Source organism: Capra hircus, chromosome 19, assembly GCF_001704415.2.
Source record: "Capra hircus breed San Clemente chromosome 19, ASM170441v1, whole genome shotgun sequence".
Lineage (NCBI taxonomy): Eukaryota > Metazoa > Chordata > Mammalia > Artiodactyla > Bovidae > Capra > Capra hircus.
Window position 1 is genome coordinate 50456311 of NC_030826.1, and position 7631 is coordinate 50463941.

Here is a 7631-nt window from a genome sequence, read left to right on the forward strand (position 1 = left end):
GCCCTGACACTCCAGACCCGAGCCTCGACCCAGGACAGAGGAGACCACTCAGATATCTCCAGAGTTGCAGATGAGGTGTTGACCCTGAGACCAAGACACGAAGGAACCATGAGGCCTCCCTGTTGGGTGGGGGCATCCAGAGTCTTAAAGACCTAAGACGCAGCCTCCTTAAAAAGTTAGACATGGAATCACCATGTGATCCAGCAAATGTATTCCCAAAAGAACTGAATATGGGGCTTGAACAGATATGTGTGTGTTCATGTTCATAGCATCACTATTTTTAAAAAATATATATTTATTATTTATTTATTTTAGTTTTGGGCTCTGCTGGGTCTTGGTTGCTGCATGTGGGCTTTCTCTTTATGTTACTTGTTATATTTTATTGTATTTTACCACAGTGAAAAAAATTTTAAGTCTTAAGATGCAGGGAGGCTTGTACATGTCATACCGTTTTTTATTGACTCTTAAAAATTTTATTTACTTATTTGTTTTATTGGAGGATAATTGCTTTACAGAATGTTGTTATTTTCTGTCAAAACTCAACATGAATCAGCCATAGGTGTACATATATCCTCTCCCTCTTGAACCTCCCTCCCATCTCCCTTCTCATCCCGCCGCTCTAGGTTGATACAGAGCCCCTGTTTGAGTTTCCTGAGCCATACAGCAAATTCATACCCCAGTCTAATTCCGGGGCATGACTGCCGCCAGCACCAGCCGAGAACTCAACTGGACAACCAACTCGACCAAGCGACCAAGCGGGGGCCTGAGCACAGCAGCCCAGCAGGCTAGCTCCTCCCTCAGCCTCCGCTGTGTCCTGCAGGCACCCACCCAGGGAGCGTGCTTCCTGCGTCCTCATCAGAGGGGAAGTGGTGGCATGTTCCCCTGCCCTGGGGCCCTGTCTCCTCGGCTGCTGCAGCCAACTCTAATATTGGGAAACAGGAAAGATGTTTCCGGTTGTGAGCTGGAAACTCAACTGGCTGGCTGGAAGGATAAATGGATGGAAAAACAAAATGCTTTAGGGTCCAGCCTGACCCTGACCCTCACTGGGGCCTGGTAGACCCTCTGGAGGAGGTGGCTTGTAGAGCCCACAGTGACCAGACCTCCAGGGATGATGGGGTCCAGGGCTGAGCCTGGCCACTGGGACCTGTTGTGGGAGGTGAGTCCCCCTGCCCCCACCAGGGTGCAGAGTGTCCCCAGATAGCTAACCACTGCTGCCAGGTGTGGCCCCTGTAGTGGCCCTGTGTGGCAGTGTGGGCAAAGGTGGCTAGTCCTCCAGTTCCCCTCACTTGGGTCTCTGTGTTGGTTGCTGAAAGAGAGGGAGCCCCACCAGGGTCCTGGGCTTCCTGGTCACCCTCCTAGGGTCCGGAAAATAAAGCTGGGCCCAGTTGGCTTATGTGAGGAAGGAGCTGGTCCCCCACAGGGCAGAGAGGGGGTTTGGAGGGTGAAGGAAGGATGCAAAGACCTGGGAGACCACACCGGAAACTTGACCAGGACCCTCTCAGCACCCCTTCACTGCACCACGTGTCCAGTGCCCCCAGGGCCTACAGTAATGGCTTTCCTCTGAAGCCCTCTCTTCTCCCAGCCCTCCCTTGTTCCACTGGAACCCCACCATCACATCCCTAAATTATTCACCAAAGGCAGTCAGAGCCTTCTTTCCACACCCTGCCCCCAAGCCAGCTGGGATCGAGACCCTGCTGCAGAACGCCCACTGTCCCCAGCAACATTCAGAACAGATAGATACTCCCCGAGGGACAGACTGGCCACAGGGTCTGGTCTTGCCCCCTTGCCTCTTTCCCAGCCAGCTCTTAGGCCACGCGAAATGGCTCTGCACTCTCCACCCAGTCACCCGCTGGCCCTTCCAGGCTTGATCGTGGTACCCTGTGAGCCCTCGTGGGTTGCCTTCCCCCATCCTGCCTGCCCCCTCCTCCATAAGTAAGGCTCTGATGTCTGAATCCTCTCTCCCATCAGCCCAGTAGCCCACACTGGGCACTGGCGATGCTTGTGGACTGTCCGGCCATGGACCTGGGTCATATCCCCTCTCCCTAAGGCTGGCTGAGTTCCAGGAAGCCTGAGGGTCTGGAGGAGACCCTGTTCTGAAACCTGAGTTCTCCTCCCACCTGGGCCAGGCCGCTGCCCTCTCTCTGAAGGCGCTGGGTTTTACCCTGGCTTTGATGGGATCTAGACCCTCGCCTTTTGGAGTTTTGTATTAATACTTTCTAGACCACTGCTGTTCCTGGAAAACATTCCAGCCAACTTTTCCTTTGGTCACCCTCCTTTCAACTTGGAAGGCAGCCTGGCAAAGGGGAGCCCCATTAGCCCCTGCTAGGCAGCAGTCCCCCCCATCATTGGACCTCCCTACACCTCCGGCTCCGAGCTCTCCTGGCCATAGTGTCACCAGGCTGCCACCCAGTGGCCACTCGGGGAGTGGCCAGCTTTCCATTTGGCAACCGGCCTGCTGGGTGGACCCACCCAGGCCCAGCCGCTTCTCCCATCTATTTTCTCCCTCACCCACTCACTCATCTCGTTCACTCGTTCATTCACTGAGCAAACCACAAGGAGCCCAGCTGAGCCAGGTCCCGACGGACCTCATGGCTGGAAGGACATAGCCAGAGAAAGCGCTCAGCCCTCCTCCCAAGGGGCTGACTTTCTAGGTGGGACACAGATGGGGTCCAACAACTGGGGATGGTGGGATGAACTGGGAGATTGGGATTGATATACATACACTGAAAGCGAAAAAAGTGTTAGTTGCTTAGTCATTTCCAACTCTTTGCGACTCCGTGGATTGTAGCCCGCCAGGCTCCTCCGTCCATGGAATTCTCCAGGCAAGAATCTGGAGTGGGTGCCTTTCCCTTCTCCAGGGGATCTTCATGACCCAGTGTTCGAAGCTGGGTCTCCTGCATTGCAGGTAATTCTTTACCATCTGAGCTACCAGGGAAGCCCCATATGTATACCACCATGTGTAAAATAGTAGTGGGAACCTTCTGTAGAGCCCAGGGAACTCAGCTTGGTGCTCTGTGATGACCTAGAGAGGTGGGATGGGGGGGTGCGGTGGAAGGGAGGTCCAAGAGGAAGGGGATATATGTATACATATAGCTGACTCAGTCCATCGTAGAGCAGAAGCTGATACAACATGGTAAAGCAATTATACTCCAATTAAAAAAAAAAGAGCCAACTCTTTTCTGGTTTTCACAGCTCAAGGAACCCTGAGCAGCAGTCTCCTGAGACACCCTCTATAAGGCAGCGCAGGAAGTCCTGTCTGGGAACACACAAGCCCTGGAAGTGTTTGGAGATGGTGGAGCTTCAGGGCAGCCTGGAGAACTATGACCCTCAGAAGGACTGTCAGGCTTAATGCCCCGCTTCTGGTGTCCACTCCCCGCCCCAAGTATGTGTCCTGGGGCACCAGCAGCACTGTGATAAGGCCAAGGCTTGGATATCCCCCACATGGACAGCAAGGTGCTGAAGAAACTCAACAAGAGCAAGAAGCTGGCCAAAATGTATGATGTCTTTCTGGCTTCAGGGTCTCTCTCTGATTAAGCAGATCCCATGAATCCTGGGCCCAGACCTGAGCAAGGCTGGCAAGTTCCCATCCTTGCTGACCCACAGTGAAAACATAGTGGCTGAAGCTGATGAAGTGAAATCCATAATCAAGTTCCAGATGAAGAAGCGGCTGTGTCTGGCAGTGGCTATTGGCCAAATGAAGATGACAGATGAGGAGCTGTGTACAACATCCACTTAGCTGCCAACTTCCTGGTGTCATTGCTCAAGAAAAGTTGGCAGCACATCAGGGCCTTGTCCATTAAAAGCACCATGGGCAAGCCCCAGCAACCTGTACTAAGGCACAGCTTAATAAACCATACTCCACACACACACACAAAGAGGCAAGATTGAAACTTCCATTGAATTTATGTCAGAAAATACTTGAGATTGGTTGAACTACCTCACAATAAAAATTAAACCCATCAGACTGAAAAAACAAAAGCAACCGGGCAGATGGCAGATGGGATGCGGAAGTGGGGGGGGCGGGGCTCCTTCTGTCCCAGCCTCACAGATTCTACCTGTCATTCTGCCTGGGGCTACGTTGTGGGCGAGAAGATGCTACTTCTGTGAGGGTAGTGGCCTCCTCCCCCCAGGATGTGGCCCCAGTCAGCAGTGGACTGCATCTGTTTCCAGGGGGTCCCCCACTCCACCCAGCTTCTGCATTTTTAACTTACCTGTGAGGACTGTCCTTTTTTGGTTTTTTAGTAAATCATTCTTTATTTTTGGCTGCACTGGGTCTTCGTTGCTGCTCGCGGGCTCTCTCTAGTTGTGGCAGGTGGGAGCTACTCTTCACTGCGGCGTGTGGGTTTTAGGGCTCATGGGTTTAGTTGCTTCGTGGCCTGTGGGATCTTCCTGGATCACGGATGGAACCCGTGTGCTTTGCATTGGAAGGCAGAGTCTTAACCACTGGACCATCAGGGAAGTCCCTGTTTTGTTTTTGAGTCCCTGTTTGTTTGTTGAGACGTAATTCATATACCATATAATTCACTCATCCGAAGCACACAGTTCAGTGGTTTTTAGTGTGCTCACAGCCATGCAGCTGTCACCACAGTTAATTTTTAGAACATTTCATCACTTCAAAAGGAAACCTCCTGCCTTCTAGCCCCAACCCCTCAGCCCTCCAGCCCTCCCAGACCTAGGCAAGTGCTAACACACTCTCTGTCTCTATGAGTTTGTCTGGCTCTTTTCACTGAGCTTAATGTGTGCCAAAGCCTTTGACTGTGTGGATCACAATAAACCGTGGAAAATTCTGAAAGAGATGGGAATACCAGACCACCTGACTTGTCTCTTGAGAAATCTGTATGCAGGTCAGGAAGCAACAGTTAGAACTGGACATGGAACAACAGACTGGTTCCAAATAGGAAAAGGAGTACGTCAAGGCTGCATATTGTCATCCTGCTTATTTAACTTTTATGCAGAGTACATCATGAGAAACGCTGGGGTGGAAGAAGCACAAGCTGGAATCAAGATTGCCAGAAGAAATATCAATAACCTCAGATATGCAGATGACACCACTCTAATGGCAGAAAGTGAAGAGGAACTAAAAAGCCTCTTGATGAAAGTGAAAGAGGAGAGTGAAAAAGTTGGCTTAAAGCTCAACATTCAGAAAACGAAGATCATGGCATCTGGTCCCATCACTTCATGGGAAATAGATGGGGAAACAGTGGAAACAGTGTCAGACTTAATTTGGGGGGCTCCAGAATCACTGCAGATGATGACTTCAGCCATGAAATTAAAAGATGCTTACTCCTTGGAAGGAAAGTTATGACCAACCTAGATAGCATATTCAAAAGCAGAGATAGTACTTTGCCAACAAAGGTCCATCTAGTCAAGGCTATGGTTTTTCCAATGGTCATATATGGATATGAGAGTTGGACTGTGAAGAAAGCTGAGTGCCGAAGAATTGATGCTTTTGAACTGTGGTGTTGGAGAAGACTCTTGAGAGTCCCTTGGACTGCAAGGAGATCCAACCAGTCCATCCTAAAAGAGATTGGTCCTGGGTGTTCATTGGAAGGACTGAGGCTGAGGCTGAAACTCCAGTACTTTGGCCACCTCATGCGAAGAGTTGACTCATTGGAAAAGACCCTGATGCTGGGAAGGATTGGGGGCAAGAGGAGAAGGGGATGACAGAGGATGAGATGGCTGGATGGCATCACCGACTCGATGCACATGAATTTGAGTGAACTCCGGGAGTTAATGATGGACAGGGAGGCCTGGCGTGCTGCAATTCATGGGGTCGCAAAGAGACACGACTGAGCGACTGAACTGAATTGAACTGAATGTCTTCAGGGTGTAGCTGTGTTTTAGCAGATGTGAGGGTTTCATTCCCTTTAAAAGCTGGGTAGGTCCACCTATTGAATGGATGGATCACGACTTGTTTATCCCTTCATACACAGACGGACTTTTGGCGACTGTGATAGGGCGGCTGTGATCACCCATTTAGCAGCCTTTCATGTGGACATGTCTTCATTTCTCTTGGGAATAAACCCAGAAGAGGAATTGCTAGGTGACATGATAACTCTCAGGGCTTCCCTGGTGGCTCAGCTGGTAAAGAACCTGCCTGCAACGTGGGAGAATTGGGTTCAATCCCTGGGACAGGAAGATGGGAATGGCTACCCACTCCAGTATTTTTGCCTGGAGAATTCCATGGACAGAGGAGCCTGGTGAGCTATAGTCCATGGGATCCAAGAGAACTGAACACAACTGAGTGACTTAATACTTTCACTTTCATAGCAATTCTTAGTGACTAAACAGTGACAACCATGGTAACTCTATATTTAATTGATGAACTGCCAGCCCTGAGAATCCTTTAATATCCATGCCTGATCCAGTCACAGCCCTGATCAAGGCCCTCTAACAGTGTCTGACCTCATAGCCCAGGCCCTGCTGGCCCCCCTTCTGCCCTCCACCCTCCACCCACTGGCTTCCATCCTGGGACTCAGCCCCCAGGCTCCCGCCCACTGCAGGGGTTTGGCAAGCACCAGGTTCTCCACATGGAGCTCTCCTGTCTCCCTCCTGCTTTTCTTCGGTCCTCCCAGAATTCCTCCCAGAAACACAGGCAGGCTCCCAGAAGTCCTTTCCTACTTTGCTTCCATGACGTTTATGCAATTAGTTAATTAGAATCCACGTCTGGAGGCACCAGAAACGCAAGTACTCTGTGTTTTAAAGTACATAATAGATTGTGGGACTGATTACAAAACCTAATACAATTTTTTTCATGGAAAAAAAAGCACACAATAGATGTTTCAAATCATTCAGTAGAAGAAGAAATTCTTTGAGCAAAAGGCCATCCAGACCTGTTTTAATTTCTAAATAGGATTGGGATGGGCTGAGCTCCCTTTTGCCCGCATAACATTCTGCAGTCCTCGGCTCTTTTCTGGTAAGAGTGTTTTGGTTTCCCTTTGGGGTCTCTCTCCCCGCTCTTAGTCTAAGGGAGGTTAGAAACCCAGACTCAGCCAGCCAGTCTGTCTTTGGCAGCTGAAGTTGATTCATGGAGGCAAATGGCTCAGGTGGGGGCAATGAGAAGTCACCCAGGCCTGCTCTCATTTTCTCCATGGAGATGCTGAGCTGGCACAATGTGGCCAGGATTTGAGGAGAGACTGCCCATGAATGAAGCCATGCGGGGAAAAGTCAGACTGAAACAGGAAGAGAGATGGATGACACACCTGGATTAAGTCATGCCTTATGTCCAGGTGAGTCAATACATTCCCCCATGCATAAATCAGTCTGAACTGGGTTTCTGTACTACGTAATCAAAAGATTCCTGGTTAATGCAGGGTCTTCATGCGTGTGTGCTCAGCCACTTCAGTTGTGTCCAACTCTTTGTGACCTTATGGAGCCCACCAAGCTCCTCTGTCCATGGGGATTCTCCAGGCAAGAATACTGGAGTGGACTGCTGTGCCCTCCTCCAGGGGCTCTTCGCAACTCAGGGATTGAACCCGTGTCTCTTCCATTGTAAGCAGATTCTTTACCACTGAGCCACCGGGGAAGCCATGTGCAGGGTCTACAGCCCAGAAAAGTTTTGTAATCTTAGCCCATTTTCCTATCAGGTGGATTTTTTTCTTAGCGATTTGTAAGAGCAATTAGTATATTAG

The 7631-nt window shown here is 50.3% G+C and overlaps 1 pseudogene; it reads left to right on the forward strand.

The window, feature by feature from the left end:
- Positions 695-3916, forward strand: LOC102180796 (annotated as a pseudogene).